General features: G+C 46.7%; 2 protein-coding genes and 1 long non-coding RNA gene across 3 annotated transcripts in view; all 3 read left to right on the top strand.

Annotated features, from left to right (window-relative positions):
* The window catches only part of LOC120990673 (zinc finger protein 585A-like), a 1,368,789-nt gene that overhangs the window by 1,031,617 nt on the left and 313,476 nt on the right, over window positions 1-23,696 (top strand). The window lies entirely within an intron of this gene.
* LOC120991258 lies at window positions 91-2,135 on the top strand. Its single transcript, XR_005776592.1, has 4 exons — window positions 91-149; window positions 345-346; window positions 546-667; window positions 2,086-2,135. It is a non-coding gene; the product is annotated as an uncharacterized LOC120991258 (long non-coding RNA).
* The window catches only part of LOC120991237 (gastrula zinc finger protein XlCGF17.1-like), a 250,829-nt gene continuing 247,495 nt past the window's right edge, over window positions 20,363-23,696 (top strand). The window contains exon 1 of the mRNA XM_040420100.1: window positions 20,363-20,479. The gene's annotated coding sequence lies outside the window, so the exon portion shown is untranslated. The remainder of the gene's footprint in view (window positions 20,480-23,696) is intronic.

Below are 23,696 nucleotides of genomic sequence, written 5' to 3'. Positions count from 1 at the left end.
CTGCTAAGCCACGCCCCCTGCACTGATCACATGACGGTGACATCACCGCAGGTCCTTCAGCTCTGGCAGTGCAGCAGATACTGGGCAGGTCCTGGTCGGTAGTCAGGGCTCTTGTTCTCTCTGGTATCAGCCATTCCTCCAGCCTGCAGGTAAGATGAGCTGTGAGGAGACAGTGTGGTGGAGAGCTCAGACATGTCACCTCTGGAGATTCTCCTCCATTACACACAAGGAATCCTTCTCCGCTTAGTATGATGGGGGGAGTAGTAGTGGGGATAGTGGGGGTTGTCATTATTCTGTGCCGGAGGAGAGAATCTGCTCCGTGTGAATGAGGATTTTACCACCAGGAGTTTAGATACACACTGCACTGCCAGGAGCTTAGATACACACTGCACTGCTTGGAGCTTAGATACACCCGGAGCTCAGGGTTTTCCCGTCAGTGCAGCTTTATGAGGGTCTGAGTTTTGCAGGATGAGTTGTACTTTTTCTCGGCCTCATTATCGGGGACATGGGACTCACTGATTAACCTTTATTCCTTTTTATTGGAGGGATGAAGAAAACCAGCAATACGAGCCTTCTCCTGAATGAGCCACCAAGGATGGACAGGAAGGAGATCAGCAGAAGAATATTAGACCTCACCTTGGAGATCATCTCCCTGCTGAGCGGAGAGGTAAACTTTTCTAGATTTCTCTCCTCTTTATTGTATTCTGTAACAAGTCAGACATCGGGAAGGAGAATCCATCATAGGAAGTGATAGGAAGAGTCCAGGGTCCTGGAGAACGGCCTCCAGACCTTCCAAGTGATGGAGAACCTGAAGATCAACCCCCAGTATGGTGAGTGATGTATCATGTGACCAGTGACCAATAGTCATGTTGTAGGAGCCATGAGAAGGTAAGTAGGCACGTTGTACCCAGGAGGAAAGGGCTGGGAACCAGATGGCGGAGTGCGGTCTGGAGGGAGGATTTCTACCTCTAATCTGAGATCTATACAATCACAGTAGGAGGAAAAACCATGGTCCACTGAAAAAGCATCTGACAGCAGGATCAACCTTATTAAACCAGACACTGTCTGATATAGTTGATCCTACTGATTAAAACTATGCCTTCTTCTGAAAATCTGTTGCAACATTCCTGAGAATTTTTTTTTTTTTTTATTCGCGAGGACTTCAGTGCACAGTGGTTCAAGCCTAGCCTTCCCGTGCACCTCCTCTTTCTAGTGCTGGCCATGCCCACATTTAGGGTTGATCCTGCTGAATAAACTGTTGTTTGTCTTGGGAAAACTGATTGTGGCATTCCTGAGAAATAAGATGTGAATGTGGCCAGCACTGTAAAGAGGAGGTTCACAGAAAGGCTAGGCCCAGCCCTCAGTGCACTGAAGCCCTCACTTATGTTGGGGCAAAACCCCCTTCTTCTATAATTGTTTGGGTCCCAATTGAAGTTTTGTTGATGAGCGCTCGGGGAGCTGACACAGACACACTGCTGAATCAGATTCTCTCCTCTTTATTCCATACAAGCATAAGTCTTATAACACTACAGATAATCACAGACAAATCTGGCACCACCAAGGGGTGGAAACCAAAACGAATGATTTGATTGGTTATTCATAAAAGGCGATACTTCCGCACCATACTAACAGAACTCTAATAATTAAATAGTTTCTGCAGCATCTTATCTCAGAGTTGACATTCTTCAGCAGCACATCCCGAAACACAGAAGGAACAGAACTCTCTCTTGTAGGTCAAACTCTGATAAGGCAGTGAGGAGGCTGCTTACCTTGGCCTTGTAGCTAAGGAGCATTTGATCTATATACACAGAGACTCGCTACCTCCTGCCAGCTGGCTCATAATTTTTTTCCACATATACACAAGACGGAGGACATGTTTATACAAAATGGATTCTCATCCCTCACACTTATAACGAATAAACGTGTTTTTTCTCAGGAAAGTCACAACCAATTTTCCCAAAACAGACATCGTTTTATTCAGCAAGATCAACCCTACCTGGCAGTGTATAAGGATGGAAAGAGTTGATCCTGCTGACAGATGTTCTTTAAGGATTTTTTTTCACAAGTGTCTCTCTCCATCCACAGGAGTACACAATAGTGAAGAAGACATCGGGGGATTGTGTGACTCCCATCATCCATCTCCAGGAGTCAGGAGGGCGGAGCAGGACCCCTCACCCCATCACAGAGCCTCCCCCCCTGATACATGAGCAGAAGATCCTAGAGCTCACCCACAAGATGATGGAGCTGCTGACTGGAGAGGTGACACTGCTGGGAATGCTGGGAAATTCTCCAGTAACAGCACTGGAGGGGTCTGGGTGATGACGGTGTCATTGTGTTGTCAGGTTCCTATAAGGTGTCAGGATGTCACTGTCTATTTCTCCATGGAGGAGTGGGAGTATATAGAAGGACACGAGGATCTGTACAAGGAGGCCATGATGGAGGAGCACCAGCCTCTTATATCACAGGGTAAGAGCCGTCATGTGCAGTGTGTACACGTGTGTGCAGTGACATGTAATGGAGGAGCACCAGCCTCTTATATCACAAGGTAAGACCCGTCATGTGCAGTGTATACACGTGTGTGCAGTGACATGTAATAGAGGAGCACCAGCCTCTTATATCACAAGGTAAGAGCCGTCATGTGCAGTGTATACACGTGTGTGCAGTGACATGTAATGGAGGAGCACCAGCCTCTTATATCACAAGGTAAGAGCCGTCATGTGCAGTGTGTGCAGTGACATGTAATGGAGGAGCACCAGCCTCTTATATCACAAGGTAAGACCCGTCATGTGCAGTGTATACACGTGTGTGCAGTGACATGTAATGGAGGAGCACCAGCCTCTTATATCACAAGGTAAGAGCCGTCATGTGCAGTGTATACACGTGTGTGCAGTGACATGTAATGGAGGAGCTCCAGCCTCTTATACCACAAGGTAAGAGCCGTCATGTGCAGTGTATACACGTGTGTGCAGTGACATGTAATGGGGGAGCACCAGCCTCTTATATCACAAGGTAAGAGCCGTCATGTGCAGTGTATACACGTGTGTGCAGTGACATGTAATGGAGGAGCACCAGCCTCTTATATCACAAGGTAAGAGCCGTCATGTGCAGTGTATACACGTGTGTGCAGTGACATGTAATGGAGGAGCACCAGCCTCTTATATCACAAGGTAAGAGCCGTCATGTGCAGTGTATACACGTGTGTGCAGTGACATGTAATGGAGGAGCACCAGCCTCTTATATCACAAGGTAAGAGCCGTCATGTGCAGTGTATACACGTGTGTGCAGTGACATGTAATGGAGGAGCACCAGCCTCTTATATCACAAGGTAAGACCCGTCATGTGCAGTGTATACATGTGTGTGCAGTGACATGTAATGGAGGAGCACCAGCCTCTTATATCACAGGGTAAGAGCCGTCATGTGCAGTGTATACACGTGTGTGCAGTGACGTGTAATGGAGGAGCACCAGCCTCTTATATCACAAGGTAAGAGCCGTCATGTGCAGTGTATACACGTGTGTGCAGTGACATGTAATGGAGGAGCACCAGCCTCTTATATCACAAGGTAAGAGCCGTCATGTGCAGTGTATACACGTGTGTGCAGTGACGTGTAATGGAGGAGCACCAGCCTCTTATATCGCTCGGTAAGACCCTTGATTTGCAGTGCAGAGATGTGCAAACTTCTTGTAATTCACTTTGTGTTGGATTTGGCAGATTTTTAAAAAATTTCGGTTCACCCAAATCGATTTATTACGAGTCGGTCAAATTGCTCTATAACACTACAGGGTGGGCCATTTATATGGATACACCTTAATAAAATGGGAATGGTTGGTGATATTAACTTCCTGTTTGTGGCACATTAGTATATGTGAGGGGGGAAACTTTTCAAGATGGGTGGTGACCATGGCGGCCATTTTGAAGTCGGCCATTTTGAATCCAATTTTTGTTTCTTCAATAGGAAGAGGGTCATGTGACACATCAAACTTATTGGGAATTTCACAAGAAAAACAATGGTGTGCTTGGTTTTAACGTAACTTTGTTCTTTCATGAGTTATTTGCAAGTTTCTGACCACTTATAAAATGTGTTCAATGTGCTGCCCATTGTGTTGGATTGTCAATGCAACCCTCTTCTCCCACTCTTCACACATTGATAGCAACACCGCAGGAGAAATGCTAGCACAGGCTTCCAGTATCCGTAGTTTCAGGTGCTGCACATCTCGTATCTTCACAGCATAGACAATTGCCTTCAGATGACCCCAAAGATAAAAGTCTAAGGGGGTCAGATCGGGAGACCTTGGGGGCCATTCAACTGGCCCACGATGACCAATCCACTTTCCAAGAAACTGTTCATCTAGGAATGCTCGGACCTGACACCCATAATGTGGTGGTGCACCATCTTGCTGGAGTGCTACACTTTGGGCTCTTGCTGAATGAAGCTAGGACAGCCACTGATGTTTCTTCATTAGAGACAGATTTCATGCGTCCACATTTTGGCAAATCCAACACTGAACCAGTTTCACTAAACTTAGCAAGCAGTTTGCTAACTGTAGCATGGGAGATGGGTGGTCTCGTAGGGTGTCTTGCATTGAAATCTGCTGCAATGACCCGGTTACTGCGTTCACCAGACATCAACACAATTTCTATCCGCTCCTCACGTGTTCACCTCGGCGACATGTCAATGGCTGTAAACAAAGAGAAACTTGTAAATAACTCATGAAAGAATGAAGTTACGTTAAAACCAAGCACACCATTGTTTTTCGTGTGAAATTCCCAATAAGTTTCATGTGTCATATGACCCTCTTCCTATTGAAAAAACAAAAGTTGGATTCAAAATGGCCGACTTCAAAATGGCCGCCATGGTCACCACCACCTATCTTGAAAAGTTTCCCCCCTCACATATACTAATGTGCCACAAACAGGAAGTTAATATCACCAACCATTCCCATTTTATTAAGGTGTATCCATATAAATGGCCCACCCTGTAGATTCCTAGGACTTTTTATGAAAACATGTTCTCAAAAAATGTCCTCTTATCGGGGACATATGGTGTTTAAACACACAGTGTTTTATGGGGAAAAACAGTGGCTTATTGAGGGAACAAGCATCCAAAAATTTTGCATTAATGGGGGCAGAATGCTCGACCATAAGCAAAGCATGGAACAGACAAGGCAGTAGATATTTGTGGGAAGAAGTGCTCAATACCCCGAACACTGTAGCGTGTTTATACCGGGGGAGCCTTGGGCCCTGATATGTTCCTGGCGGGAATATATTGGCCAAAGTCTCAGTTTTAAACATCAGCGTGAGGGTTTGGCCAGTATTGTCAGTAGCATATTATTGTGGTGCACCTTTTGTAGTGCTTTATGGATTTTTATATTCTCATCCACACATTATCCCATCTTGTTTAGGATGCCATTGTGGTGCATGTGGTCCGCTGCCGAAATCCTCCATTGTATGCATTTTTGCTGGGGATTGCCTTTAGCAGCGGATCACATGCGGAGGGATTGCTCCCACGGTTATAAACACGCCACAGTGTTTGGGGTTTTTAAGCACTTCCTCCCATTTAGGCCACTTCATTCTGTGATTATTTTTTTTTTCTTAAGTAGTAGCAGGCAGCCAAAGCCATATGGAAAGTGATGGTAGACAGACATTGGCAGCGGCCATAGCAACTGCTCCAGGTGTCCAAAGTGGGGTTCAACTTGCTATACAGTGAGAATTATAATTTTAAACAATTATTTTGAAAATTGTTGGAAAAATTATGGAAAAGAAGATATGGAGGCCGAGTCTGAAAAGGAGACGAAGCAGCTGATGATAAGAACACTGTACTGCTTGGGATTGCGGATTGGCTCCCACAAAAAGGACCAGGAGAAGGAGGACAGACTTGTTGTTATTCGGAATGCTGGCCATTTCTGTTTTTTCTTCACAGGATCTGGTGATGCCGGTTCCCAGGTCCTGTACAACACACATTCATTGTTATAGTCATCACCATCCCTGCAATTTTTATCAAACTGTAATAAGTCATCGTGGGCTTCTTAGCCCTCTTTCTGATTCGCTGCTCTGTATTTCCCCAAAATGCCACTGTTGCTACCACTTCCCCTACCGCCACCACCACGGCTCCAAGGGCCACTACTACTATTAGTTGGTTGGCTGGTGGTGCTACTGCTGCTACTTACAGTCGTGGCCAAAAGTTTTGAGAATGACATAAATATTGGAAATTGGAAAAGTTGCTGCTTACGTTTTTATAATAGCAATTTGCATATACTCCAGAATGTTATGAAGAGTGATCAGATGAATTGCATAGTCCTTCTTTGCCATGAAAATTAACTTAATCCCAAAAAAAACTTTCCACTGCATTTCATTGCTGTCATTAAAGGACCTGCTGAGATCATTTCAGTAATCGTCTTGTTAACTCAGGTGAGAATGTTGACGAGCACAAGGCTGGAGATCATTATGTCAGGCTGATTGGGTTAAAATGGCAGACTTGACATGTTAAAAGGAGGGTGATGCTTGAAATCATTGTTCTTCCATTGTTAACCATGGTGACCTGCAAATAAACGCGTGCAGCCATCATTGCGTTGCATAAAAATGGCTTCACAGGCAAGGATATTGTGGCTACTAAGATTGCACCTCAATCAACAATTTATAGGATCATCAAGAACTTCAAGGAAAGAGGTTCAATTCTTGTTAAGAAGGCTTCAGGGCGTCCAAAAAAGTCCAGCAAGCGCCAGGATCGTCTCCTAAAGACGATTCGACTGCGGGATCGGAGTGCCACCAGTGCAGAGCTTGCTCAGGAATGGCAGCAGGCAGGTGTGAGCGCATCTGCACGCACAGTGAGGCGAAGACTTTTGGAAGATGGCCTGGTGTCAAGAAGGGCAGCAAAGAAGCCACTTCTCTCCAAAAAAAACATCAGGGACAGATTGATCTTCTGCAGAAAGTATAGTGAATGGACTGCTGAGGACTGGGGCAAAGTCATATTCTCCGATGAAGCCTCTTTCCGATTGTTTGGGGCATCTGAAAAAAAGGCTTGTCCGGAGAAGAAAAGGTGAGCGCTATCATCAGTCCTGTGTCATGCCAACAGTAAAGCATCCTGAAATAAAAAAGGTAAATGAGGCGCACAGGAACACACAAGGACCAAGCAGAGGTGCACTCAGTAAAGTGGACTCACCCAGGCCACTAAAAATAACGTGCAACTTGTGATAAATGAACTGGGCACTCTCAGGATACAGGGATCAAACAGATATTTATTAATGTATAAGGCAATAAAAACGACAATAAAAGAGAGAATATGGCCCTCCTGTAGGAAAGCTGTGTATAAAAAGCTGTGTATAAAACAGCACTTGCTCACTGTGGTCAATCCTCAAGAGGCGGGTGGACAAACAAAAACCCACTAATTCTGACAAACTCCAAGAAGTGATTATGAAAGAATGGGTTGCTATCAGTCAGGAATTGGCCCAGAAGTTGATAAGAGCATGCCTAGTCGAATTGCAGAGGTCCTGAAAAAGAAGGGCCAACACTGCAAATACTGACTCTTTGCATAAATGTCATGTAATTGTCGATAAAAGCCTTTGAAACGTATGAAGTGTGTGTAATTATATTTCACTACATCACAGAAACAAGTGAAACAAAGATCTAAAAGCAGTTTAGCAGCAAACTTTGTGAAAACTAATATTTGTGTCATTCTCAAAACTTTTGGCCACGACTGTACTATCCACCCCATATATTGCAGCAATGTACATGTTCCGTAACACAGCTATGATAATAGCGTTATAATTACGGTATTGCAGTAAAATAAAACTAGATTTTTGTACTTACCGTAAAATCTGTTTCTCTTCCGTTCATTGGGGGACACAGTCTTGACCTTGGGTATAGCTATTGCCACTAGGAGGCGACACTAAGCAAAAAAAAAGTGTTAGCTCCTCCTCTCAGCTATATCCGTCCTGCAGACACTGAGCTAATCAGTTTGTAAAAAAGCAGTAGGAACAGTCAGGAGAAGCCAACAGCAAATAATAAAAAGGAAGAAAATGTACATACAGGGTGGGAGCTGTGTTCCCCAATGAACGGGAGAGAAACAGATTTTATGGTAAGTACAAAAATCTAGTTTTCTCATCCGTATCATTGGGGGACACAGTCTTGACCTTGGGAAGTTCCAGAGTAGTCCCTGGGGTGGGTCATAAACGAAGAAGCCATCCTGCCAATCCGAGGACCGCTTTCTACAAAACTCTACGCCCCAGAGAAGTGTCAGAAGATGCAAAGGTGTGCACTCTGTAAAACCTGAAAAGTGTGCCCAGACGACGAGGCAGCCGCCCTGCACCCCTGAAGGGCCTGAGCCCCATGATGTACTGCCCAACCATTGCCCGAGCAAAATAAGCAGTAACCCGGAAGGGTGGAGCCTGTCCACTGATGCGGTACGCTTCCACAATAGTCAAACGAATCCATCGGGAAATGGAAACTTTGGAGACAGCCAGCCCTTGTCTCAGTCCCTCCGGAATGACGAATAATGAATCCGTCTGAAAGAAGATGTCTGAAACAGATAGATGCGAATCCAAACCAGATGCGCGTTGATGATGAAGGACGACCAACAGGCAAGAGCTGATAGATCCGACACCCTACGGATGGAAAAGACTGCCACCAAAAAGGCCACCTTGCAGTACCCGAAGTGAAGGGACACCTGCTGCAAAGACTCAAACTGAGAGGACTGGAGAGTGCTGAGCACCAGATTAAGGTACCAAGGATTCAACGGAAGTTGATAAAGGGGGCGCAGCGTGCCCCCCCCTGCAGAAAGGGAAGCCAAATTCCGCTGAAAAAGAATGGTGTCTAGATATCAAGGGCCAAAGAACTGCAGATGAGACAAAACTTGCCCCCCATGGGGGAGGAAGTAGGGATGTCTGAAGGCAGAGACCCCAGACACCATATCGGACTGCCAGAAGAGAAAAACACTCCAGTGGGACCTGGAAGAACGTCAGGGCTAGAGAACCTGGACCAATACCACCAGCGCAGGCACCCCCACAGCAGAAAGGGGTCACACGAGCCCCCAATGGCTATGAACACTAGCTGCGCAGGCAGTAACAGTATGTGGAGAAAGTGCAACTACTCGCCCTGCGAAGGGGGAGAAGTAGAAGAGGCTGATGCGGCTCAGTAGGGAACCAGCATCTATGAGTGACAAACAAGGACAGTACGACCGCTGTACCCGGGGAGGAGAGCCATTCAAACAATACACATATACAAACTGAATAAGTGCATACCCAAAACCACATGGATGCAACGCTTTCGGTGCAGGTTATACCATGCACCGAAAGCCGTACTAATGCCCACGAAAAGTGAGCAAACCCACCAGCTGAAACCTGTCATGGAATGGGCAGATGACAGAACTATAGGGAATAAGAGTACCTGTCAGCCAGCGCCTCAGGAACACTATACATATAAGGCCTGGAGGATGTATCGCACCCAGTGATGGCAGAACATGAGCACAGTGCCACCTGTGATAAGGAAATGTATGCCCAATCACAGCTACAACTAGTGAGAAGGTTCCACCCCTAGAAGGAAATACTTCCCCTAGGACGGAGTCACACAATAGGGGTAGTCATAAAACCTATGGCCAGCGCAAGGCTGCCTCATAGGAGGGAGGCTATAGCCCAACTATGGTTTTCAGGACCAGAAGATAGGCTCCACCTGAGAATGAGGCCAAACGGCAGTAAACACCCAGAATATGATACTAGCGCCATCCTCCACTTGAGAAGGAAGGAAACTGACAAGCAGCGAATCTGTTCCACCTACTGACAAAGAATGGATGTCGATCGTGTTGAGTGCACAGCCTGTCATCTACCGTCCCACCTAAGAAAGATGGAAAATGCGATAGAGCATCACTCCTCTGAATGAAGAGGGAAACCCGACACAATGTATCGGGTCCACGGGTAGTGTAAGCACTACTGGTTGTGCAACTACTCCACCAATAGAAGGAGGGTAATGTTACCAGATCTACAGCATGCAATTGTGGTGCCGCTAATCCACCTATAGAAGGGGGAAAACCGAAAGGACAGATGACAACCAGTATTAGTGCAATTACTCCGCCTGCGGAGAGGGTAATGTAACAGGACGTATGGTATCCAGCAGAAGTGCAGTTACCCGCCCAATGAAGAGGGTAATACCACAAAATGTACAGTATACGGAGTAAGTGCAAATACTCCTATTACAGAAGGAGAGGAATGCTAGCGTAAGTATAGGATCCAGTGATAGTGCAACTACTCTGACATGGAAGGAGGGTAGTGCTACCAGACTTCTGGTATACCGTGGTGGTGTAAATAGTCCGCCTATGGAAGAAGAACAATGCTACCTGATGTACAGGAGCCCACGGAAAGTGCCAATACTCTGCATAAGAAATGTGCAAACACTCCGTCCTTTAAAAAAGGAGAGTAATGCTACCGTCCAAACGGCACCCACTGGAATTGTAATTACTACGCCCATGGGAAGAGAGTAAAGCTACCGGCTGTACTGTGTCCAGAGTTAGTGGCACTACTCCGCCGATGGAAATAGACTAATGGAACGGACTGTACGGTACCCATGGAAGTGCTATTACCCTGTCTATGGTTAAGAAGGGTAATGGTACAGGCTATACAGTACCCAATGGCAGTGCAAGTACTCCGCCTAAGAAGGAAGTGTAACGCTGCCGACTGGTACAGTATCCAGTACAAATGCAAATTGCTCCGCCTATGAAAGGAGTGTAATGCAACAGGCAGTACAGCATCCAATGTAAGTGCAATTACCCCACCTATGGAAGGAGGGTGATGCTACAGGCAGTACAGCATAGAGTGTAAGTGCATTTAATCCACCTATGGAAGGAGAGTAATGCTATAAGCTGCCCAGTATCCAGTGCAAGTGCAATTACTCTGCCTATGGAAGGAGGTAATGCTACAGGCAGTACAGCATCCAGTGTAAGTGCAATTACTCTGCCTTTTATCGAAGGAGGTAATGCTACAGGCTGTACGGTATCCAGTGCAAGTGCAACTACTCCTTTTATAGATGGAGGGTAATGCTACAAAATGTACAGTATCCATTGGTAGTGCAATTACTCTGCCTTTTTTTTATGGAAGGAGGGTAATGCTACAGAATGTACAGTTCCTATTGGAAGTGCAATTACTCCGCCTTTTGTGGAAGGAGGGTAATGCTATAGGCTGTGCTGTATCCAGTGCAAGTGCAAATACTCCGCCTTTTTTATGGAAGGAGGGTAATGCTACAGGCTGTACAGTATCCACTGGAAGTGCAATTACTCCAGAAAGGACACCTGCCAAGACTGAGGCTTCAGGTGGAGGTAAGTCGGCCTCCATTGGGGACTATTCACATGTAAAAACCTGAGGTGGGGGAGGGAGGAGGAATGGGGGCGTTGGGGACTGAGAGAATACTCACCCGTCTGGTGTTTTCTGCCCCCCTGGCTCCAGCCAGGTCACCAGCTTCGGTGTGTTACCCCTTGGTGAGGGTAGCTACACCGGTAACAGAGGGGACTTTGGTGGAGACCGGAGCTGGTGACCCAAAAGCTGACGGGAGACAAAGGTTTTTTACAGGAACCTCTGGTCCTCCTTGCTTTCTGGAGACCCGGAACGTGCAGCGGGCTTGGGAGACCCCCAGGACTCCCGTCTCCTGGGTGGGAATGCAGGCAGCTTGGAGACTGCCCTCAACCGAGCTAAAGGAAAGAAAAAGAGTAAAATGTTAAAGAATTAAAATAAAAAATTCAGCAGACCTGCAAAACAGGGAGGTCTGCCTCCTACGGACACTAAGCTAAAACTGATTAGCTCAGTGTCTGCAGGAGGAGCTTACACTTTCTTTGCTTAGTGTCGCCTCCTAGTGGCAATAGCTATACCCAAGGTCAAGACTGTGTCCCCCAATGATATGGATATAAAATGTTTTTTTTAAGGAATAACACGCGTTCACTAAAAGTCAGGTGTGGCAATGTAATTTTTTTGCACTGATGTTAATCATCTTCTAAACTAGATGCTGTGATGCGGTATTGCCTTCAGTAACACAGTTATAATTTGCGATACTGATGTGAAATGTATGGAGAATTTGAAGGGGGATTTGGGGGTCACTCAGTATCTGGCAAATAATAGACTGGTAGATAAAAATTATCAAAAATATAATTTATCAAATTGTAATACACTCAATAAACATGATTAAAACATAACCACTAATTATGAACATGATTCTAAAAAACGCATAATGACGTATGGTAGGAAAAAGCACACAGGTTGCAAAATGGAGGTAGATTCGGTTTGTTGGTGGGATGAGTAAATGTTCACCACAGTCTTAAATAAATGGCATCCTCAAATATATGACCAAATTCTTGCGTTTTTGTCACGGAACCATGAACCAGACGTACAACAAGGGATAAGTGAAAATAAGAAGGCTTTATTGAAAATAAAGCTGTAAAGCAAAAGTCCAAACGGATGGCGAAAGCGAAGCAGAGTCAGACGAAGCCAGGATCAGGAACCAGCAGGGTAGTCAGACGAAGCCAGGATCAGGAACCAGCAGGGTAGTCGGACGAAACCAGGATCAGGAACCAGCAGGGTAGTCGGACGAAACCAGGATCAGGAACCAGAAGCAGCAGCAGTCTAGAAGCATGTGAACACAGGAGGACCAAGCAAGGAACTGAAGCCACAGACCTCCTATATATATGAGCTGGGCATCCAGCTCCTCCCAGTGGGAAGGAGGAGCCGCAGGGTGGGAGGCTACAAGAAACCCAGAAACCAAGATGGCCGCCAGCACATGTCAAACGAAGGAGAACAGCAAGAAGGTAAGACCATGACAGTACCTCCCCCTCAAGGGCCCCTCCTCCGCGGAGTAAAGAACGGTTTCTGAAGGAAGCGTGCGTGGAAGGCTCGGAGCAAGGCAGGAGCATGGACATCTGCGGAGGGAACCCAGGAACGCTCCTCTGGACCATAACCACGCCAATGGACCAAAAACTGCACCCGACCGCGGACCAGGCGTGAGTCCAGGATATTGCTCACCTCATACTCCTCACGATTACCCACTTGGACCGGACGAGGCCGAGGAACCGAGGAAGTGAAACGATTACACACCAGTGGCTTCAACAGGGAGACATGAAACACGTTGGAGATCCGCATGCCAGGAGGAAGCGCAAGGGCATAGGCTACCGGGTTTACCCTGCGAAGCACTCGGAAGGGACCAACAAAGCAAGGCGCCAGCTTGGGAGTGGGCACTCAAAGGTTGAGGTTGCAGGTGGACAACCATACACGGTCTCTGACCTGGTAGGAAGGAGCAGGCGCTCGTCTGCGATCAGCCTGGAGTCTCTGGCGCTGCGCAGAGACCTCAAGGGACTTCTGGATCAGTACCCAAGAAGCACGTAGGACGGAAAGGTGATCCTCCACAGCCGGAATATCCTGGGGAGAGAATACCTCCGGTAACACGGCAGGTTGGAACCCATAATTGGCCATGAAGGGAGACGTCCCAGAGGAAGAGTTCACCGCCGTGTTCCTGGCAAACTCAGCCCAAGGCAGGAGGTCAACCCAATTGTCTTGGTGATCGGAGACATAGCAACGAAGGAATTGCTCCAAGGCCTGATTAGATCGTTCTGCGGCCCCATTGGACTGAGGGTGGTAGGCCGAGGAGAAGGAGAGATGAATCCCCAACTGGGAGCAAAAGGCGCGCCAGAACCTGGACACAAACTGACTCCCCCGATCCGACACAATCTCCTTGGGCAAACCGTGCAACCGGAAGACCTCCCTGGCAAAAATCGTGGCCAACTCTTGTGCAGAGGGTAACTTCTTGAGAGGAACACAGTGGCACATTTTGGAAAACCGATCCACAATCATGAGAATGACCGTATGGCCTTGGGATGCAGGGAGGTCCACAATGAAATCCATCCCCAGGTGTGACCATGGGCGCTCCCCGGTGGCTATGGGTTGCAGAAGGCCCAACGGAAGGTGCCGAGGAGACTTACTCTGGGCACAAACGGAGCATGCCGCTACATATGCGGCGATGTCGGAACGTAGGGAAGGCCACCAGAACAGACGTGAAACAGCCCAGGACAGCTGATTCTTTCCAGGATGCCCCGCGGTCTTGGAGTTATGGTAGGTTCGCAACAACCGAGTGCGCAACTCCTCAGGCACAAAACATCTGCCGTTGGGTCTCCCAGAGGGAGCACCAGATTGAGCCGCCAAAATCTGCTCACCCAGGGGAGAGGTCAGGCTGGTGCGAATGGCGGCCAAGATCTGATTCGGAGGTATGACCGAAGTCGGAATCGACTCCTCCCTGGACAGCTCGGAGTACTGCCGTGATAAGGCATCCGCCCTGATGTTCTTGGAACCGGGTAGGTAGGAGACCACGTAATTAAAACGTGACAAGAACAGAGCCCATCTGGCCTGACGTGGTGTCAATCTCTTGGCCTCAGAAAGGTAGGTCAGATTCTTGTGGTCCGTCAGGATGAGGACCGGAACCACCGAACCCTCGAGCAAGTGCCTCCATTCTTTAAGGGCCTGCACGATGGCCAATAACTCCCTGTCACCAATCTGATAGTTGCACTCCGCGGAAGACAGTTTCCGGGAGTAAAACCCACAAGGAAGCAGAGGACCCTCTGGTGTTCTACGCTGAGACAGAAGGGCGCCTACTCCCGTCTCAGACGCGTCCACCTCGAGGACAAAGGGCAACCCAGGGTTGGGATGCGACAGAATCGGAGCCGACACAAAGGCGGACTTTAGAGCCTCAAAAGCTCGGATGGCCTCGAGCGGCCAGACCTGGGAATTACTGCCCTTCCTGGTCAGATCCGTGAGAGGCTTGGCTAGCATGGAAAAGTCCCTGATGAACTTCTGATAATAATTGGCGAAGCCCAAAAAGCGCTGCAGGGAACGAAGACCACTGGGCTGGGGCCACTGTAAGACAGCCGAAACCTTCTCAGGATCCATGGAGAACCCCTCAGCGGAAATGATGTAACCTAAGAAGGTTACCTGGGATCGGTGAAATTCGCATTTCTCAAGCTTACCGAACAGCTTGTTCTCTCGTAACCGTTGCAACACTCGTCTGACATCCAGAATGTGGGCCTCCATGGATTCAGAATATACCAAGATGTCATCCAAATAGACCACCACACACTGCTGCAACAGGTCACGGAAAACATCGTTGATGAATTCCTGAAAGACTGCGGGCGCATTGCACAACCCAAAGGGCATAACCAAGGATTCATAATGACCGGTCCTGGTGTTAAACGCGGTCTTCCACTCATCGCCCGCCTTGATCCTTACCAGGTTATATGCCGCCCTCAGGTCGAGTTTGGTAAAGACCGTGGCCCCTTTAAGGCGATCGAACAGCTCGGAAATCAAGGGTATCGGGTAAGCGTTCTTGATCGTGATGCGATTGAGACCCCTGTAATCGATGCAAGGCCTCAACTCACCGCCCTTCTTTTTCACAATGAAAAATCCAGCCCCTGCCGGGGACGAGGATTTGCGAATGTGTCCGCGTGAAAGCGCCTCCCTCACGTACTCCTCCATGGCCTCATTCTCCGCTACCGACAGTGGATAGACTTTGCCACGAGGAGGAACGGCACCAGATTGTAACTCTATGGCACAATCGTATGGGCGGTGCGGAGGTAGGGCAACCGCGCGCACCTTATCGAATACATCCCGGTACTCCTCGTATTCAGGAGGCAACAGAGAGTCCGAGGAAGTACACAGCAACTTGACAGACCCATGGATGCAACTAGCCCCACACTGCGGTGACCACGAGAGGATCTCGGCCGATCTCCAATCGAAAGTCGGATTATGCTTCCGGAGCCAGGGGTACCCCAAGACCACCGAGTAGTGTGGAGACGAAATAACCTGGAGGCAGACCGACTCTCTGTGAACGGCACCAATGGCTATCCCCACTGGAAGGGTCTCATGAGTCACGTGTGGCGGCAGAAGGGGTCTGCCGTCTATCGCCTCAAGAGCCAGTGGGGAACCTCGAGCCTGCAGAGGAATGGAATTGGCGGCAGCGAACACATTATCAATGAACAAACCACCGGCACCAGAGTCCACCAACGCCTGGGTCGTCACCGATCCCCCGACCCAGGAGAGGACAACAGTGATCAGTGGTTTGTCAACACGGGAAACCGGGGACGAGGAGACTCCACCCAAGATCTGCCCCCGACAGGATCTCAGGTGCGAGCGTTTCCCGGACGGTTCGGAGATGCCAACCGAAAATGCCCACCGAGACCACAGTACATGCATCGGCCCTCGCGTCTCCGGAGTACCCTCTCCCCCTCGGACAGGCGAGCAAACCCCAGCTGCATGGGTTCACCCCCAGACAAGTCATCCCCAGGAGGCGTGGGAGGAGAGGGAGGCACGGGTGGGACAACAAACGTAGGCACCAATCTGTTAGAAAACCTCCGCAGGCTCTCCTTAAAGGAAGGTCTCTCCCTGAGTCTGGTGTCAATTAAAATCAGGAAAGAAATAAGACACTCGAGCTCCACTGGTAGGTCCTTAGCTGCAACCTCATCCTTCAAGGCATCCGAGAGACCATGAGAGAAAGCAGCGACCAGAGCCTCATTATTCCAGCCCACCTCTGCTGCCAGGGTACGAAACTCAATGGCGTATTCAGCTACGGATCGTGAACCCTGTCTGATGGACATAAGGAGCTTCGCAGCAGAGGCAGCACGAGCCGGCACATCGAATACCTTCCGAAGAGAAGCAACAAAACCGGAAAACTCGGCAACCACCGGATTGTTGTTCTCCCATAAAGGGCTGGCCCAGGCCAAGGCCTTGTCCGAGAGCAGCGAGATCAAGAAGCCCACCTTTGATCTCTCAGTGGGAAAGGCATGTGGCAGCAACTCGAAATAAATGCCCACCTGGTTAAGGAAACCTCGGCACTGAGTTGGCTCTCCCCCAAAGCGCTGTGGAAGAGGGGCAGAACCGGTCATACCCCGAAACACCGCAGGTGCAACAACAGGTGTCGGGGTAGACTCTGGCGCAACAACCGGAGCGGCAGTAGGAGCGGGCCCAGGAGCGACAACCGACCCATCGGCAACGGGAGCGAAATGAGCCGTGCGTTCAAGCAGGGTTTGCAACGCCACAGCGAACCGACCCAACAGGTGATCCTGCTGATCAAGTCTGGCAACCAGCGTGGGTAGCGAGGATGGCCCTGTACCGTCAGAATTCATGGCTTGGTCCTAATGTCACGGAACCATGAACCAGACGTACAACAAGGGATAAGTGAAAATAAGAAGGCTTTATTGAAAATAAAGCTGTAAAGCAAAAGTCCAAACGGATGGCGAAACCGAAGCAGAGTCTTTGCGAAGCCAGAGGTCAGGAACCAGAAGGGTAGTCAGACGAAGCCAGGATCAGGAACCAGCAGGGTAGTCAGACGAAGCCAGGATCAGGAACCAGCAGGGTAGTCGGACGAAACCAGGATCAGGAACCAGCAGGGTAGTCGGACGAAACCAGGATCAGGAACCGGAAGCAGCAGCAGTCTAGAAGCATGTGAACACAGGAGGACCAAGCAAGGAACTGAAGCCACAGACCTCCTATATATATGAGCTAGGCATCCAGCTCCTCCCAGTGGGAAGGAGGAGCCGCAGGGTGGGAGGCTACAAGAAACCCAGAAACCAAGATGGCCGCCAGCACATGTCAAACGAAGGAGAACAGCAAGAAGGTAAGACCATGACAGTTTTAGTATCTCCTATACGAAGGGACAAGTCAATTGGGGTGCATATGAAATGTTTGTCACAATAGTATCCACGCAATGGGACTCTGCTTTAGAATATCTATTACGATTGTACCACGTGTTGGCAGGTATTACCAACCCAGATGAGTATAGGCCGTTTGCCAAACAGTGCTCTATTGATATTGATATGCTGCAGTACTTTACCGCTCCTGCGTTCGCTGCTGGAGGTCCACTTGCACAAAGTAGTGTTGATCTCCGCTGTGACCTACAAGGACCTGTGTGGCGTCCCACGTGGTTTTCGTTCCATATTAGGATGCGAACGGTCTTTTTCAAATGTTGTTAAATTTCCCGGGTGTATGTTCATGCGATCCAAAGCGCTCTTTCTTGTTGCTCCCTCACTGTTATTACCAAACGCGTTTCGGGGTAAAAGGACCCCTTCCTCAGTGGCTTAAACAGTGATGGTCAGATCTCTTCCTTTTTATATAGTGTCCATAGCTGGTGCAATGTATGCTGGGACAGTGAGGGATTCTTGGAAAGCATGGATATGGATCCTGATTTTATTGTGCCGGGACTCACATATAGGTTGATAGTGGAGCATTGTTTATCATGTTAGATTGTCATAGTCCCCATCATATCATCCTAAGGACAGTTTGTGTATATACCAACTATCCATTTTCGGTATGTTTTCCTTACCATAGAATAGAAACAGCAAAGAAACTTCAACGAACATTAACAACATTGAGGTATGGCCCATTCTTTAAAATTCATATAGAGTCATATAGGCCGTCACCCCATTATAGAAACCCGAAGAGTTCCATTTCGGCATTTATACCCCTTGGAATCAGGGTATCGAAATCAAAAATCCTCTTTGATTCAGTTCTAGACATTTGGAGGATATGATTTCCCCCTCTCCATGAGTGTTTAACTTTTTCGAGTGCTGTATATATAAGCGTGGATGGGTCATTGTTATGATGGTCCCTATAATGTTTGGATAAAGAATCTAATTCGTATCCTTTCCTTATGTTTGTAACATGCTCTGATATTCTCTTCTTTAGGGTTTTTTTTGTTCTTCCTATATACTGTTTATGGCATGGACATTCAATTAAATATATTATATTCGTAGAGTTGCATGTCAGGCCCTCTTTTAATATCAACTTAAGTGAGAACGAGTTCTGTGTCAAAGATGCCCTTAAAGTTTTCTTGGGGAAGGAGGTAATTCTACAATTAGAACAACGCTCACATCTATGGAAGCCATTAAAAGATAGCCAGTTTCGTTTACTTAAAGTGGTTCTATTCTTTACCGGAGGGGCAATTTTTAAGCCCAAATTTGGAACCTTGGTGTAGGTGATCTGAGGTGTACTTGTGAGCATTGGTCCAATTATTTTGTCCTCAAGCAGATGGTGCCAATATTTCTTGATGATTCTTTTTATAATTTTAAATTGCGCATGGAATGGTAGAATCATTCTCAGGGTTTCGTCCATCGTTTGTGTCTGCCTGGGGACAAAAAACTCTTCCCTTTTCACTGTTCTGACCTCCCCCAAAGATTCTTCCAACAAATGGAATGGATAGGATAATCTTTTTTGAGAAACTGTTGTTTTAAAATCCCATCCTCTGTTTCAAATTGTTGGTCTTGGGTACAGTTACGTTTCAATCTTCTAAATTGACTTTTCGGGACATTAATCAACCATCTAGGCAGATGGCAGCTGGTATACAATATATAACCATTTTTCGCCACTGGTTTATGGTAAGTACTACATAGTAATCTATCCTCCTCTACTTTGATATCAATATCTAAAAATTGTATGTTTGTGTTACTAATGATGGAGGTGAATTTAAGATTTTTGTCATTTTGAATTTATATTTTCAAGGAAAGCAGCTAGGGCCGTAGTTGTATCCCGCCACACAAAGATAATGTAATCTATGTAGCGCCGCCATAGTACCAGACTCGTCCCCAGTAGTGGTTGTATGACGGCGGATTCCCACTGTGCCATAAATAAATTGGCATAGCTGGTGGCGAATCTGGTACCCATGGCGGTGCCTTGACATTGTACATAGAAGTCCCCATTGAAGGTGAAGTAATTGTGTGTCAATATATATATTTGACCCCCTCTATTATAAAAGATATTTTTTCCCCTTTCATAGTGTTATGTAGGACAAGTTGTTGATGGAGAGCCTCCAGTCCTTGTGTATGATCAATAATTGCATAGAGGGAATTCACGTCCAACGTACCTAAAATCCATTCCTCCTTGTAATTGATTTCCTCCAATATTTTAATTAGGTCCCTCTTTGATGTATGAAGGTATGGTTTTTACAACAGGTTGTAGTCATTTATCAATATATATAGATAAATTGGAAGAAATGGAGTTTATCCCTGATATTATGGGTCTCCCTGGGGGCTTTTTCAAATCCTTATGAATTTTAGGAATACAATATAGTACCGGTAGTCTTTTCTGAGTGTCCATGATGTATTTGGCGATACTGATGTGAAATGTGTTGCATCCACCAGTTATTTTGCAGCAATGTGCAAGATATTCAGTAACACGGCTATAAAGCAGAGATGCCCACTGGTTTCTAGAGAAAATGGAGGCAATTCATCAGTGTAGTATACCAGAGCACTAGTACATTAGGGTCTGAGTTTTGCGGGATGAGTCGTACTTTTTCTCGGCCTCATTATCGGGGACATGGGACTCACTGATTAACCTTTATTCCTTTATTTGGATTGGGGATGAAGAAAACCAGCAATACGACCCTTCTCCTGAATGAGCCACCAAGGATGGACAGGAAGGAGATCAGCAGAAGAATCTTAGACCTCACCTTGGAGATCATCTCCCTGCTGAGCGGAGAGGTAAACTTTTCTAGATTTCTCTCCTCTTTGTTGTATTCTGTAACAAGTCAGACATCGGGAAGGAGAATCCATCATAGGAGGTGATAGGAAGAGGGTCCTGTAGAACGGCCTCCAGACCTTCCAAGTGACGGGGAACCTGAAGATCAGCCCCCAATATGGTGAGTGATGTATCATGTGGCCAGTGACCAATAGTCATGTTGTAGGAGCCATGAGAAGGTAAGTAGACACGTTGTACCAGGAGGAAAGGATCGGGAACAAGATGATCAGATGGTGAGGTGTGGCCTGGAGGGAGGATTTCTACTACTAGTTGGACATCTATATAGTCACAGAGAAGATGACAGTAGGAGAAGAGCCCATGGTCCACTGAAAAAGCAGTTATCAGCAGGATCAACCCCACTAAACCATACATACTGCCTGGTAGGCTTGATCGTGCTGATTAAAATTATATCTGTCTTGTTTAAATCGGTCGCAGTGTTCCTGAGAAAAACACCTTTAACCTTTATGCAAGTGAGAGCTTCAGTGCACCAAGAGGCGAGGCTTAGCTTCTGTGTGTGCTGACCACAACCCTCGATCTACTGAAGCCCTCACATGCCACATGATCAACCCAATAAATATAGGGTTGATTATTATGATGAAAACAATACTTTTCTTTTCTCTGTATGTTAAACAGCTGCAGATATATCGGCTATGCAAACAAGCAAGTTTGAGGACCAGGGGTCGGGGCTGATCCTTAGGAGCACTGCTTTTGTAATGCATGTGCAGCTAGTAATATAAATTAGTCACCCCCTTTAAAACTGAAGTTAAGCATTCTCTTTGGGGTTTTAAAGCTATGGTCCTTCCATGTCCTCATGCAAGCATCTCAGATTTTTCCAGCGATGACCAGGGCCAGGAGAAATTCTTGTTTTGGGGCATAAGATGTGAAACTGTTAGTAAGACCAGTTAGAAACACCATGGACCTTGATGACATTAAAGGGGTATTCCAGTTATACAAAGGTATACCCAATACACAGGCTAGAGGATAACTATCAGATCATTGGGTGGTCCTACGGCTGGTACCCCCTCTGATTACGAGAACAGGTCTCCCATGAAATGGACGAAGCAGCTGGTGGGAAATGCACGCCACTGCTCCATTTCCATGTAAACTCTGGAGATGGCTGAGAGCAGTACTCTCTTATGTCTGGCACTTCCATAGAAATATATACAGCGCTGCACGCTTTTCCAACCAGTTGCTCCGTTAGTTTAAGGGAGACTCCATGGTGGGGTTCTCATCATTGGTGGGGTTCCCAGCAGTAGAACCCCTATGGATAGATCATAACTTTGTATAACCAGAGTTTTTTTTTTTTTTTGTTCGGATTTGTTCAGAGCAGGAAGTTCTCCAGTAAATCGAAGGGTTTTTTGTACATCAAGTCCTCGAATCCAATCTGCCATTACAGAGGTCCTAGAATTTCATCTCCTCCCAGAAGACAGATTTCTCCTTACGCATATTTCAAATAATCATGTAAAGGAGCAGGCCACGGAGGGAGAGATGAGGGCTCTTGTCTGAAAGGGGGTTCATGTGGCGATTCCTCTGGTTGAAGAAGGGAGGTGATAGCTTAGCTTCCTCTAGTGAAAATGAAGTTGTTGAGGATCAAGCAGTTCACCAATCACCCGGTGGAAGAAAGTCAGCACACAGAGTTAGGGTACAGTAGAGTCCGGGTTCTCCCTTTATTTATACATAAAGAAGAAAACACAAAGCCAATCAGATGTTTATGGTATAGGACACTGATCCAAACATATTAGAGATAACAATGCATGATACTCTCATATCAGGGCACTGCAAGCTATGATGGAATGTATGGACGGGGTCTGTCTGGCCACTGCTAATCTAAACAAGCCGCTCCCCACCTCACACTGTGTTGGAATGTTCTTAAGAAGTTTGGAAAGGTGTGTTCAAAGACAAAATAAAGTCTGTTACACTAACAAAAAGGCAACATGGAGTCTGTTACATTAATACAGGGTATTTTAACCCACTTTCTTGTCAGGAAACAAATTGGTTCCTTTAGATTAATTATAGTTTTAAATATTCTAAATCTCTTCCTATCTCACAAAAAGTTTCTTATGGAGACATTGAAATCTACAGTAAATGTGCCCTTCAAAAATTGATGGCATTGGTTGACTCAGAAGATCATCAAGCATATTATCACATTCACAAAGACCACCAGAAATTGTTAAGTGTCAGTTGCCATTCAGGGATCCTGGGTTTACTTCCAATACAAGTTTCTTCCTTTCTTAATTGCTCAGGCCACCAGAGTCTTTACAAAGATCACCACAGAGATGGTCTCATTCGTAAGTTCAAAAGACATTGGGGGAGATTTATCAAACTGGTGTAAAGTAGAACTGGCTTAGTTGCCCATAGCAACCAATCAGATTCCATCTTTCATATTCCAAAGGAGCTGTCCAAAATGAAAAGGTGGAATCTGATTGGTTGCTATGGGCAACTAAGCCAGTTCTACTTTACACCAGTTTGATAAATTTCCCCCGTCATCTTCATTCCATATTTGGATGATTTCCTGGTGGTAGCAGATTCAGCAGAACATCTTTGTGCTCACCTTTCAGAGGTCTGTTCCATTATTTCCTCTCTAGAATGGGACATAAATTATGAAAACTCAAACCTGACCCCATGAAAAACCTACCTGTTTCTGGGATCATTGCTGGATTCCTCCTCTTGGACCTCCCTTTTGTCCCTGTCAAAGTAAAACTGCTGAGATGCAAAACTATGGATCTTTCTCTCCCTCGTCTCTACTTTAGCGAAGCCATTCTCAGTGGTGGGTTTCCTTTCCTCCTGCATACAGACAGTATAATGGGCTCAGTTCAGATATTGTCTACTTCAAAGCAGCATATTAAAGACAGGCTCTCGACTGAAGGTTTTCTTTTTCCTCAGAAGCCAGGGCTTCACTGCTGTAGTAGACCAACTTGCACAATCTAAACAAGGGCCTTCCGTGGTCTCTCTCACTTCCTCACCATAACTACAGATGCAATTTCCTGTGGGTGGGGGGCTCACTTATGCTCTACTCTCTTCCAGAGTCAATGGACTGTAGCTCAGGAAAGGGCGCCCTCGAACTTTAAGGAACTTCTAGCGTTTTTTCTGGTGCTGTCTCTCTCTGCTTCATATAAAGGACTGCAATATCAGTATCTACACAGACAATACAACCATCATCTCTTATGTCAACAGACAGGG

This window comes from Bufo bufo, chromosome 2 (genome assembly GCF_905171765.1).
Source record: "Bufo bufo chromosome 2, aBufBuf1.1, whole genome shotgun sequence".
NCBI lineage: Eukaryota > Metazoa > Chordata > Amphibia > Anura > Bufonidae > Bufo > Bufo bufo.
Note: the sequence above shows the minus strand (reverse complement) of the source record. Positions and strands in the feature narration are given on the sequence as shown.